This window comes from Perca flavescens, unplaced genomic scaffold (assembly GCF_004354835.1).
Source record: "Perca flavescens isolate YP-PL-M2 unplaced genomic scaffold, PFLA_1.0 EPR50_1.1_unplaced_scaf_7, whole genome shotgun sequence".
In the NCBI taxonomy this organism is placed as follows: Eukaryota; Metazoa; Chordata; class Actinopteri; order Perciformes; family Percidae; genus Perca; species Perca flavescens.
In genome coordinates, this window is record NW_021166724.1 from 285039 (window position 1) to 299441 (window position 14403).

Below are 14403 nucleotides of genomic sequence, written 5' to 3' on the forward strand. Positions count from 1 at the left end.
CAATGGGGCCCAGCTTGTCACAATGGGGCCCAGCTTGTCACAATGGGGTCCAGTGGGACCCAACATAAGCCAGTGATTGCATTTTATCTCAACACAGTGGGTTCCAACTTGTCCCAATGGGGCCCAATGGGACCCGACTCGTCCCAAACGGGCCCAGCGTGTCACAATGGGGCCCAATGGGGCCCAGCGTGTCACAATGGGGCCCAGCTTGTCACAATGGGGCCCAGTGGGACCCAACATAAGCCAGTGATTCCCTTTTATCTCGACTCAGTGGGTTCCAACTTGTCCCAATGGGGCCCAACTCGTCCCAACGGGGCCCAGCGTGTCACAATGGGGCCCAACTTGTCCCAATGGGGCCCAGCTTGTCACAATGGGGCCCAATGGGGCCCAACTTGTCCCAATGGGACCCATCTTGTCGCAATGGGCCCCAGTTGGACCCAACATAAGCCAGTGATTGCATTTTATCTCAACACAGTGGGTTCCAACTTGTCCCAATGGGGCCCAACTCGTCCCAACGGGGCCCAGCGTGTCACAATGGGGCCCAACTTGTCCCAATGGGGCCCAGCTTGTCACAATGGGGCCCAATGGGGCCCAACTTGTCCCAATGGGACCCATCTTGTCGCAATGGGCCCCAGTTGGACCCAACGTAACCCAGTGATGGCCTTTTTATCTCGACTCAATGGGCTCCAACTGTTCCCAAACGGGCCCAACTCGTCCCAACGGGACCCGACTCGTCGCAATGGGCCCAACTTGGCGGAGGGAAGTCGGATCTTAAGAAGCAACGTGGTTTTGATGTCTCTGGTCAAGACCCGGCTTTCCGTACCCGAGATCGAACCCCACAGTCGCGTCGGGCGTGGCCGGGCGTTTGTTTATGGGGTCGCGACCCGTATCTCCGCTCGGACCCGATATCTCCGTCTAACCATGTTACAAGATAGGGACACCCAACATGACCGTTTGCACCCAACCTATTGGTGTGGGTCCCTCAATGGTAGACTTCATACCAAACGTGACTGGTCCTCACCCTGAAGGAACTCGCACCTCCACGAACCGGGTCCTCTCCGATAGAAATACCTACGAAACTGGGCTTTTGATACAAGTACATAATGGGTCGGGCCTCCAGATGTTTCACCCAATATCCCAGTGCGGGACCCTATCATTGGGCTGCGTCGACCTCCTCGACTTTAAGGTCAAATGCGTGATCTCCCGCGGCGCCGGACGGGGCGAATCTGGCGTCCGTCGTCCGGCCGGACCTCCTCCAGCGCTCAGAAAGCGTCCGCGAGCGATGCGGCGCGTTGGTCCCGACGGGCCTCGAACGGTGCCCGGGAGGCGCTCGGGGCTTGGCTGAGGCCTTCGCGACCTTCGCGACCTTTGCCAAACGGGCGGGCAATTAAACGGTCCCGAGCGGACTCGCTGCTCGAAGGGGGGGGGCGAAGTGTGAAAATGTGTTTCATTGCAAAGCCGGATTCGCAATCTCATCTAGCAAAGCTTCGGGCCCCTCGGCTGGCCTCGCTGGCAGACCGGGCCGCCCGAAGCTCGAGCTTAGCGGAGGCCTTTTTCTGACCCGTCATGACCTTCGAGAAATACGGGTCGATCGAGGCTTCGAAGGGCGCGCGATCGAGGCGGGACCCCGGGCGGAGCCCCCTCCGGCTGGGCCCTCACCGGCAGACCAGGCCGCCCGGAAGCATAGGCTTAGCGGAGGCCTTTTTTCTGACCCGTCCGCGACCTTTGAGAAATACGGGCCGCTGGAGGCCTTCCCAACGGATTCGCTGCTTCCAAACGGGCACGGGCGATCGCGGCGGGACGCCGGACGGAACCCCGCCGGTTTCGGGCCCCTGGGAGGCCCCCGTGAAGAACCGGCCACGGGAAGGCGCCACCGCTTCGGGGGGCGCGTTTTTAGTCGCCCCCCCCACTCTTCCGCTGGAGTTTGGGGCCGATTGGAGCTCAAACCACCGGTTCTCACCCTGGAGGAACTCGCACCTACGAACCGGGTCCTCTCCGATAGAAGTACATACAAAGTCGGGCCTCCAGATGTTTTTTGGACGGCTTCCAATAATTCACCCAACATCCCAGTGCGGGACCCTATCACTGGGCTGCGTCGACCTCCTCGACTTTAAGGTCAAATTGCGTGACCTCCCGCACCGGACGGGCGACCTGGCGTCCGAGCGTCCCGCCGGACCTCCTCCACGCCAGAAAGCGTCCACGAGCCGGGTGCGGGGCGTTCGCCCGACGGGGCCTCGAACGGTGCCCCGGGAGGGCGCTCGGGGCTTGGCTGAGGCCTTTCGCGACCCTTCGCGACCTTTGCCAAACGGCGGGGCAATTAAACAGTCCCGAGCGGACTCGCGGCTTCGAGGGGCGCTTGCGATCACAAGGGGACCCCCGGCGGAGCCCCTCCGGCTTCGGGCCCCTCGGCTGGCCTCGCCGGGCAGACCGGGCCGCCCCGGGAGCTTAGGCTTAGCGGAGGCCTTTTCCTGACCCGTCGTGACCTTCGACAAATACGGGCCGATCGAGGACCCGAATGGATTCGCGGCCCGGCGGGCGCGCGATCGAGGCGGGACCCGGGCGGAGCCCCTCCGGCTGGGGGCCCCTCACCGGCAGACCAGGCCGCCCGAAGCATAGGCTTAGCGGAGGCCTTTTTCGACCCGTCATGACCTTTTGAGAAATACGGGCCGTTGGAGGCCTTCCCAACGGATTCGCTGCTTCCAAACGGGCACGGGCGATCGCGCGGACGCCGACGGAAACCGCCGGTTTCGGGCCCCTGGGAGGCCCCCCGTGAAGAACCGGCCACGGAAGGCGCCACCGCCTGGGGGCGCTTTTTAGGGGTCGCTGCCCCCGCGACTCTTCCGCTGAGTTTGGGGCGATTGGAGCTCAAACCACCGGTTCTCACCCTGGAGGAACTCGCACCCTCTGAACTGGGTCCTCTCCGATAGAAGTACATACAAAGTCGGGCCTCCAGATGTTTTTTTGGACGGCTTCCAATAATTCACCCAACATCCCATTGCGGGACCCTATCACTGGGCTGCGTCGACCTCCTCGACTTTAAGGTCAAATTCCGTGACCTCCCGCGGCACCGGACGGGCGAATCTGGCGTCCGGCGTCCGGCGGACCTCCTCCACGCTCAGAAAGCGTCCACGAGCCGGTGCGGCGCGTTCGCCCGGCGGGCCCCTCGAGCAGTGCCCGGGAGGCGCTCGGGGCTTAGCTGAGGCCTTTCGCGACCCTTGGCCAGCGACCTTTGCCAAACAGCGGGGCAATTAAACAGTCCCGGCGGACTCGCGGCCGGGGAGGGGCGCGCGCGATCGCGGCGGGACCCCAGGCGGAGCCCCTCGGCCGGGCCCCTCGGCTGGCCTCGCCCGGGCAGACCGGGCCGCCCGGGAGCTTAGGCTTAGCGGAGGCCTTTTCCTGACCCGTCGTGACCTTCGACAAATACGGGCCGATCGAGGACTTCCGAATGGATTCGCGGCTTCGAAGGCGCGCGGCGATCGAGCGGGACCCCGGGCGGAGCCCCCTCCGGCTTCGGGCCCCTCACCGGGCAGACCAGGCCGCCCCGGAAGCATAGGCTTAGCGGAAGCCTTTTTCTGACCCGTCGCGACCTTTGAGAAATACGGGCCGTTGGAGGCCTTCCCAAAAGATTCGCTGCTTCCAAACGGGCACGGGCGATCGCGGGGGGCGCCGGACGGAACCCGGGTTTCGGGCCCCTGGGAGGCCCCAGTGAAGAACCGGCCACGGGAAGGCGCCACCGCTTCGGGGGGCGCGTTTTTGGGGTCGCGCGGCCCCCGCGACTCTTCCGCTGGAGCTTGGGGCCGATTGGAGCTCAAACCACCGGTTCTCACCCTGGAGGAACTCGCACCTACGAACCGGGTCCTCTCCGATAGAAGTACATACAAAGTCGGGCCTCCAGATGTTTTTTGGACGGCTTCCAATAATTCACCCAACATCCCAGTGCGGGAATGACGAACCGGGTCCTGTCCCATAGAAGTACATACGAAATCGGGCCTCCTGATCGACTGCACCCAACCTATCGGTGTGGGTCCCTCCAATGGTAGACTTCATACCAAACATGACTGGTCCTCACCCTGAAGGAACTCGCACCTACGAACCGGGTCCTCTCCGATAGAAATACCTACGAAACTGGGCTTTTGATACAAGTACATGCGAAGTCGGGCCTCCAGATGTTTCACCCAATATCCCAGTGCGGGGCCCTATCACTGGGCTGCGTCGACCTCCTCGACTTTAAGGTCAAATTCCGTGACCTCCCGCGGCACCGGACGGGGCGAATCTGGCGTCCGAGCGTCCGGCCGGACCTCCTCCACGCTCAGAAAGCGTCCACGAGCCGGTGCGAGCGCGTTCGGCCCGACGGGCCCCTCGAACGGTGCCCCGGGAGGGCGCTCGGGGCTTGGCTGAGGCCTTTCGCGACCCTTCGCGACCTTTGCCAAACGGGCGGGCACTAAACAGTCCCGAGCGGACTCGCGGCTGGAGGGGCGCGCGATCGCAAGGGACCCCGGGCGGAGCCCCTCCGGCTTCGGGCCCCTCGGCTGGCCTCGCCGGGCAGACCGGGCCGCCCCGGGAGCTTAGGCTTAGCGGAGGCCTTTTCCTGACCCGTCGTGACCTTCGACAAATACGGGCCGATCGAGGACTTCCGAATGGATTCGCGGGCTTCCGAAGGGGGGCGATCGAGGCGGGACCCGGGCGGAGCCCCTCCGCTTGGGCCCCTCACTGGCAGACCAGGCCGCCCGGAAGCATAGGCTTAGCGGAGGCCTTTTTCTGACCCGGTCGCGACCTTTGAGAAATACGGGCCGTTGAGGCCTTCCCAATGGATTCGCTGCTTCCAAACGGGCACGGGCGATCGCGGCGGGACGCCGGACGGAACCCCGCCGGTTTCGGGCCCCTGGGAGGCCCCCGTGAAGAACCGGCCAAGGGAAGGCGCCACCGCTTCGCGGGGCGCGTTTTTGGGGTCGCGCGGCCCCCGCGACTCTTCCGCTGGAGTTTGGGGCCGATTGGAGCTCAAACCACCGGTTCTCACCCTGGAGGAACTCGCACCTACGAACCGGGTCCTCTCCGATAGAAGTACATACAAAGTCGGGCCTCCAGATGTTTTTTGGACGGCTTCCAATAATTCACCCAACATCCCAGTGCGGGAATGACGAACCGGGTCCTGTCCCATAGAAGTACATACGAAATCGGGCCTCCTGATCGACTGCACCCAACCTATCGGTGTGGGTCCCTCCAATGGTAGACTTCATACCAAACGTGACTGGTCCTCACCCTGAAAGAACTCGCACCTACGAACCGGGTCCTCTCCGATAGAAATACCTACGAAACTGGGCTTTTGATAGAAGTACATACGAAGTCGGGCCCATTTTTCACGTGACCGGCTCTCACCCGGAAGGACACCGCACCAACAAACCGGGTCTTCCTCCAATTGAAATACATACGGCGGGGCGGGCCCCCAGGGCCACCCTTCTCGATAAAATATTAACACACGGAGTCGCTGCCTCGAAAGTTATCGGTTCTGCGATCGGCGCGGACGCCGGATCGAGCCCCGCCGCCGCGGGGCCCCCGATTCGGGTACACCGAATCGCACCCACGAACCGGGTCTTCTCCGATAGAAGTACATACGAAGTCGGGCCCATTTTTCACAGTTTGATTGGAGCCGATTCACATGACCGGCTCTCACCCGGAAGGACACCGCACCAACAAACCGGGTCTTCCTCCAATTGAAATATATACGAAGGGCGCGGGCCCCCAGGGCCACCCTTCTCGATAAAATATTAACACACGGAGTCGCGGCCTCGAAAGTTATCGGTCTGCGATCGGCGCGGGACGCCGGATCGAGCCCTGCCGTTTTCGGGGCCCCCGGCGGCCCCCGTAAAGAACCGGCTTTGCCGAGGGGCTAGAGGGTCGGGGCTATGGATTCGGGGTCGAGCGGCCCCCGCGGGTCTTCCGTCCGAGTTTGGGGCCGATTGGAGCCGATTCACGTGACCGGCTCTCACGGGGAAGGACCCCGCACCAACAAACTGGGTGCTCTCCTATCGAAATACATACAAAGTTGCTCCCGGGGGGGGGGGCGTCCTGCACAACGTCATTTTAATAAACTGGTAAAGTAGTCAGAGTTGTCTCAATACATTTCATTTATTGGTACAATATCAAATAAATAATCATTTATTAACTATTTGGCTTTTTTTTTTTTTTTTTTTTGGGGGCCCCAGCCCCCAGCCCTCAAAATCTTTTGTTCGCCCCTGCAGCTTGTTGAGCTGTGGGAGGTGGTGCATGCAGGTGAGATCAAAGGGTGCGGCGCGGGGGAGGGGACAGCAGTCGCAAATTGAGAGGACTGAGAGAGCAGATGGGAGCAGCACAAGCCCGAGGCACAAGTTTTGAGGTAAGAAACCAACAAAATCCTTTTTTATTAACTTACAGGGACTGACTTTGTGTTGTGTTAGTTGCTTTTTATCAAAGTGATTGCAGAAATAAATCATCTCTGCAGGTTTATGTGTAGGATGTCATGTCATTTTCCAGGGAAAATCAGCAAGCCATTTAACACTATCGTCATTTTCCCGGAGTTTTAGCCAGCCCTTTAACACAAAGATGCCATTTTCCGGGAGTTTTAGCCAGCCATTTAACACATGATGCAAAGGAATTGTTGTTAATGGTGTAAACATTATTTTTTGTATGGGTTTTATGTGGTTAAAACACTGTTAATTAAGTAAGGATAAAGTGCGTGCAGACACATCGGGGGGAGAAAGGGCCGTCGTAATTGAGAGGGCAGAGAGAGCTTGGAGCAGCAGAAGTCTGAGGCAGATTTTGCGGTAAGAAATTACATTTTATTAACTTACAGGGACTGACTTTGTGTAGTGTTAGATGCTTTTTATCAATGTGATTGCATAAATAAAGCAGCTCTGCAGGTTCATGTGTAGGATTTCACGTCATTTTCCGGGAAATTCAGCAAGCCATTTAACACAGTGCGTCATTTTCCCGGGAGTTTTAGCCAGCCCTTTAACACAAAGATGCCATTTTCCCAGTTTTAGCCAGCCATTTAACACATGATGCAAATGAATTGTTGTTAATGGTGTAAACGTTATTTTTGTATGGGTTTTATGTGGTTAAAACACTGTTAATTAAGTAAGGATAAAGTGCGTGCAGGCACATCGGGAGGGGGGGTGAAGGGCAGTCGTAATTGAGAGGGGCAGAGAGAGCTTGGAGCAGCAGAAGTCTGAGGCAGATTTTGCGGTAAGAAATTACATTTTATTAACTTACAGGGACTGACTTTGTGTCGTGTTAGATGCTTTTTTATCAATGTGATTGCAGAAATAAAGCAGCTCTGCAGGTTCATGTGTAGGATTTCACGTCATTTTCCCGGAAATTCAGCAAGCCATTTAACACAGTGCGTCATTTTCCCAGGAGTTTTAGCCAGCCCTTTAACACAAAGATGCCATTTTCCCAGTTTTAGCCAGCCATTTAACACATGATGCAAATGAATTGTTGTTAATGGTGTAAACGTTATTTTTGTATGGGTTTTATGTGGTTAAAACACTGTTAATTAAGTAAGGATAAAGTGCGTGCAGGCACATCGGGGGTGAAGGGCAGTCGTAATTGAGAGGGCAGAGAGAGCTTGGAGCAGCAGAAGTCCGAGGCAGATTTTGCGGTAAGAAATTACATTTTATTAACTTACAGGGACTGACTTTGTGTCGTGTTAGTTGCTTTTTATCGATGTGATTGCAGAAATAAAGCACCTCTGCAGGTTCATGTGTAGGATTTCACGTCATTTTCCCGGGAGTTTTAGCCAGCCATTTAACACATGGATGCAAAGGAATTGTTGTTAATGGTGTAAACGTTATTTTGTACGGGTTTTATGTGGTTAAAAAAAACTGTTAATTAAGTCAGCATGAAGTGCGTGCAGAGGTCGGGCAGGGGGGGAGAGCAGTCATAATTGAGAGGACAGAGAGAGCGTGGGATCGGCAGAAGTCTGAGGCAGATTTTGAGGTAAAAACACTGAAGACTACATTATATACATGAGCTTTGGGCAGGCAGGATGACCTAACGTTAAAGGGACCCCAACAAGAAACTAGGTGTAGCTATGTGTTGGTCTATAATGAGGTGTGTGTGTGTGTGTGTGTGTGTGTGTGTGTATTTCTACAGATGTAACTTGAGCTCTGGATTAACACCACCGCTCAGTTCATCAGTTGGAATATAATGTGTATTTCACTTAAGACTATGTGATGTACTTGAGCTCTGGGCATGCGGATCTAACATTAAAGGGACTCACACTGAGGAACTGGGTTTAGCTTTGTGTTGGTCTATAACAGGGTGTGTGTGTGTGTGTGTGTGTGTGTGTGTGTGTGTGTGGTCAACAAATTTAACTTGAGCTCTGGATTAACACCACCGCTCACTTCATTAGTTGGAATGTAATGTCTATTTCACTTAAGACTATATGATCTACTTGAGCGGTGGACAGGCCTGCTGACCTAACATTAAAGGGACCTACACCTAGAAACAGGGTTTAATACTGCGTGTGAGCTGTCCTCCCCTCTGCCGTTTCCCCGCATGTGAGGCGCCCATTCCCGTTGTTTCTTTTCCCGAACCCAACCTCCGCCGTCCCCATTATTGTTTTCCATTTCCTGAACATAATATACTGACAATACTAGGATATATTTAGAGACAAAAATGTTTTCCTCACTGTCTTTATTTTGACAGATTTTAACATATATTTTGACATGAGGACTATGTCTAACGACATTAGACACATTGAATGGGAAATTGCTCTGGAGAGGGCATCCAGACCCCTCCCGCTGATGTTATCCCATCTTGACGATATGGATGACTCTGCTGTAGAAGACGGGATTAGGATGGAGATCCGGGACCCTTCCTCAGTCCCACCTGCCAGTGAGGTCATGTCCCCATCTGCCGCTGAGCCGCCTGCCCATTGTTCCGCCCCCCTGTGACGCCGTCGAACAAACCTGCCAGCGAGGTCATGGCCACAACCGCTACTCAGACATTTTCCATGCCGTTCAGAAGTAACAAGCGGGAGCCGAGGACTCGATCCCTCGGCTGCAAGAACTGTGAGGTACTCTCTGCTGAGCTGAAGGCGGTGAGAGAGCTGCTGTCTGGACGGCGGTCCGGAATGCTGAACTTCAACAGTTGCGCTTACCAACCAGTCGAGAAACTGTGAGTATCGTTATTCCTCTGATTCTGACATTACGTTGTCACTATTTGAAAGGTGCTAGAAGCGTATGCTTTGGGATTCATGATGTCACGGTCTCTGTGAGTCTTCTGGTTAAGTTTGAAGCGGATTGAGATCAACTGAGAGTTTCTTAAATAAAAGGGGCCCGATGCTAGAAGTTGGGTCTTTTACCCTTTGAAATATGGGATTGATAAAATGCAGTGCAATGCATGTGTGACAAACTAAGCCCATTTTCTCTTTTCAATTTCAGGCCACAGGCCCAAGCCATTTTCACAATGGAATGCGTCTCCATATGGTAAATATAACAATCGTGTCGATGTCAAAGCACGGGTTTTTTTTTGTAGACTGTTGTTTTTTGAAAAAGCATGTTCTTGTATTTTTAGTCAAACTGGTGGAGGAGTTCAAGGAGCACACGGAAGGAAGGTTTCCCTTGCAGAAAACGAGGTGGAATGCCAGACGGCGAGCTAATCACGCCATTTATTTCCTGAGGTTTATGTCAGAGCCAGCTCTTCCTGATTTGAACCTTCTCTTTTGAAGGACTACGGTCGGATCAGGACGTAAGTACCAAATTGTAAGGATTATCGCTGTGTAAAAGAGTAGAAGACATGACCTAATTGATATTTTTGTATTTCAAGATTTACAGAACATCTGTCTGACAAAAACTTGAAACCGGCGACCATAAGAAGCTACCTACTAGATGCTGTTGCATTTGTAAAGTACATTCTGATGATGGCGCCAGAAGGGGTGAAAATAGGTGGAAGAAGCCTAAATGTGCTGCTAGCGGAACTCCGGGCGAGGGTGAGGCACGTGTCGAGATCGGTGCTAGGGCGACAGCTGGCTCAGCGCCACAGGATGTCCGGTAAGATCACGTCTATGAAAAATTGTTTTTAATTATCAGGTGAAATGACGAAAGAGACTGGTCACGCATGGTTTGTTCAAAACACACCAGTAAAGATTACTGCTGCACTCGGTAAGAATCACTGCACACAGTTAGACTATAAGGTGTATTTTACATAAAACTATATTTTGCTCTGGGCAGGCCTGCTGACCAAAAATTACAGGGACCCACACCGAGAAACCGGGTTTAGCTATGCGTTTGTCTAGAACAGTGTGTGTTTGTGCATTCTACAGATTTAACTTGAGCTCTGGTTAACACCACTGCTCGCTTCATTAGTTTGAATATAATGTGTATTTCACTTAAGACTATAGATACTATATAGACATACTTGAACGGTGGAAAGGCCTGCAGACCTAACATTGAAGGGACCCACACCCAGAAACCGGGTTTAGGTATGTGTTGGTCCATAATAGTGTGTGTGTGTGTGTGTGTAGTATACTGAAGTAATTTGAGCTCTGGATTAAGATCACTGCTCACTGCATTATTTTGAATATACTGTGCATTTTACTTAAGACTATATTATACACTTTTAGCTCTGCCTAACAGCCTGCTGACCTAACATTACAGGGACCCACACCTACAACCAGGGTTTAACACATCTGAAAATTCAAGCAGGATGAGCTACATGAATAGCAATATACTTGAGCTCTCATTTGTATTTTTGTTTCATTTCTTGCACCGACGGACCCTTTGCGTCCTCCGACTGACCCTTTGCCTCCACCGACAGATCCTCCGCGTCCTCCGACAGACCCTTCGCCTCCACTTGCACCGCCGGACCCTTTGCGTTCCTCCGACGGACCACTCGGGAGCCCGAAGAACAACACGGAGGAGGAGGGATAGGTTTACCTGCCACTCCTTCCACCCTTGTGGACGCCGTCGAACAAACCTATACTTGCCCTGCGATTGTGAACCCCGCCTTCCTCTGAGCCTGTTGCTACTCCTTCCACCCTTGTGATGCCTTCAAACAAACTTATACTTGCCCCGTATTTCGTGGCCCCGCCCTCCTCTGAGCCTGTTGCTACTCCTTCCACCCTTGTGACGCCTTCAACAAACCTGCCAGTGAGGTCGTGGCCCGTCGTCCAAATCAAGCCGCCTGCCACTTCTTCCTGTATTTCATGGCCCCTGTCCTCTGAGCCTGTTGCTACTCCTTCCACCCTTGTGATGCCTTGAACAAACCTATACTGGCCCCATCCTCCGTCGAGCCGCCTCCAACTCCTTCCCTCTTGTGGACCCGTCGAACAAACCTGCCAGCGAGGTCGTGAACCCCGTCCTCCTCTGAGCCTGTTTCTACTCCTTCCACCCTTGTGATGCCTTCAAACAAACTTATACTTGCCCTGTATTTCGTGGCCCGTCCTCCTCTGAGCCTGTTGCTACTCCTTCCACCCTTGTGACGCCTTTCGGAACAAACCTGCCAGTGAGGTCGTGGCCCCTGTCGTCCGTCAAGCCGCCTGCCACTTCTTCCTGTATTTCGTGGCCCGTCCTCCTCTGAGCCCGTTGCTACTCCTTCCACCCTTGTGATGCCTCTGAACAAACCTATACTGGCCCCATCCTCCGGCCGAGCCGCCTCCAACTCCTTCCACCCTTGTGGACCGTCGAACAAACCTGCCAGCGAGGTCGTGGCCCCATCCGCCGCTGACAGACCCTTACGCCCCTCCGACAGACCCTTTGCCTCCACCGACAGACCCTCCGGCTCCGACTGACCCTTTGCCTCCACCGACAGACCCTCCGCTCGTCCTCCGACAACCCTTCGCCTTCCACCTGCACCGACGGACCTTTGCGTTCCTCCGACGGACCACTGGGGGAGCCTGGAAGAACAACACTGAGGAGGAGGGATAGGTTTACCTGCTACCCTTCCACCCTTGTGATGCCTTCGAACAAACCTATACTTGCCCGTATTTGATGGGCCCCGTCCTCCCTCTGAGCCTGTTGCTCCTTCTTCCACCCTTGTGACGCCTTCGAAAAAACCTGCCAGTGAGGTCGTGGCCCCATAAGTCCGGCCAAGCCGCCTGCCACTCCTTCCTGTATTTCGTGGCCCCGTCCTCCGCCGAGCCGCCTGCAACTCCTTCCACCCTTGTGATGCCTTCGAACAAACCTATACTGGCCCCATCCTCCGTCGAGCCGCCTGCAACTCCTTCCACCCTTGTGGATCGAGGTCGTGGCCCCATCCGCCGCTGACAGACCCTTCGCCTCCTCCACTGACAGACCCTTCGCCTCCACCCGACAGACCTTCCGCGTCCTCCGACAGACCCTTTGCCTCCACCGACAGACCCTCCGCGTCCTCCGACAGACCCTTCACAACCACTTGCCCGCATGGCAGTTCAAGTGAATCGGAACGGTCTTGGCGACAGACCCCAAGAACAACGCAGAGTAGGGGCGACAGGACAAGGACATGGAGGAGGAGGAGGAGGAGGAGGAGGTAGAGGACCACCGTGGGAGATGGAGGAAGAAGAGTCAGGGAAGGTCTGGAGGAGTGTCTCTTCTGTTCTGCATCAGACCTAGGCTGCTTTTCAGCGAGAGGAGGTTTGAAGGATTCTCTCTTCCGTTCAACTCGTCGAACAAACCCGCCGTCCCTCTGCTGCAAGAACTGTGAGTTACTCTTTGATACTTTCAAGATCACTGTGTATTTTTTTACTACTTGAGCTCTGGGCAGGTACTAACATTGAAGGGCCCCACACCCAGAAACCGGGTTTAGGTATATGTTGGACCATAAAAGTGTGTTTGTATATTTTACCTAAGTAATTTGAGCTCTGTATTAAGACCACTGCTCATGCGTTATTTTGAATATGCTGTGCATTTTACTTAAGACTATTTTATATGCTTTTAGCTCTGGGCAAACATGTAGACCTTTACATTACAGGGACTACTTTTTAGAACCCGGGTTTAACACATCTGAACATTCAAGCAGGATCGGCTACATGAACAGCAATACATTTGAGCTCGTGTTTATTGTTTGTGCTTCCAGGTGCAGAAGGCCTTCAGGGGCTGAGATCCAGGGCCTTCCTCAGTCCCACCTGCCAGTGAAGTCATGTGCCCATCCGCAGTTGAGCCCTTTGCCAATTCCTCGCCCGGAGTTCCGCTAGTAACTTACTTCAAAAGCGACGGCATCCGTCGGGTAGCTTTTATGGTTAGTCCTCTCTAGTCTTTTAGACATTGATAATCCTTACAATTTGTGCTTAGTTCCTGATCCGAACGTAGTCCTTGAGAAAGAAGGTTCAGATGTGGAACAGCCAGACTCGGGCGTGAGCGTCAGGAAGTAAAGGAGGCGGTTAGCTGGCTGGCGGGCATTCTCCCTTATTTTCAAGCGTGGGATTGCTTCCTTCCGTGTGCTCCTTGAACTCCTCTGCCGGTTTTACTGGAAAAAAAAAAAATGGAACAAGTGTCCAAAAAAAAGCCACAAAATTAGGAAACTAATGAAATATAAAATGTAGTTTGGAGGAATAACGCAATGCTCAACCTTTTCTCGACTGGTTGAGAAGTGCAGCTGTTTCAGGTCGTTCCGTTCTACTTTGGCTTCCAGCAACTCTTTACCACCTTCAGCTCGGCAGCAAGGATCCCACAGTTCTTGCTGAAGGGTGGGGGGCGGGGGGCCCGAGTCCCTGCAACCGCCTCGTTCCTCCTAAACAACTGCTTTCTTGGCGAATGGCTGGCAGGTTCGTTCAAGGGCGTCGCACTGGTGAAAGGTCATCATAGACGTTCGGCGGAGGACCCGCCCCGCGACATCACTGGCGGGTTTGTTCGGACGTCCGCCACACGGGCGGGAACGAGGGGGGGACGGCTCTGGGGAACGGGCAACACCTCACTGGCAGGTGGGACTGAGGAAAGGTCCTCGAGCGTCCCGATCCCTCTTCTATAGCAGCTTCATCGATTCCCATCGGATGAGATGCCATCGGCGGGTAGGTGAAAGCGACTCATGCGTGGTTGTTGAAAATCATGACAAAAGATTTCTGCTGCAAAAATCGCTGCACACTCTTAGTTAGATTATGATGTGTGTTCTACATAATAGTAGCTCTGGGCAGGCCTGGCCATCTAACATTACAGGGACTACTTTTAAAACCTGGGTTTAGCTATCGTTTGTCCATTCAAGTTTGTATGTATATATTTTACTGAAGTAATTTGAGCTCTGGATTAAGATAACTGCTCACTGCATTAGTTTGAATGTAGTGTGTATTTTACTTTAGACTATATTGTATACTTGAGCTCTGGGCAGGACTGCAGACCTAACGTTATAGGGACCCACACTAAGGAACTGGGTTTAGGTATGTGTTGGTCCATAATAGTGTGTGTGTAGTCTACTGAAGTAATTTGAGCTCTGGATTAAGATCACTGCTCACTG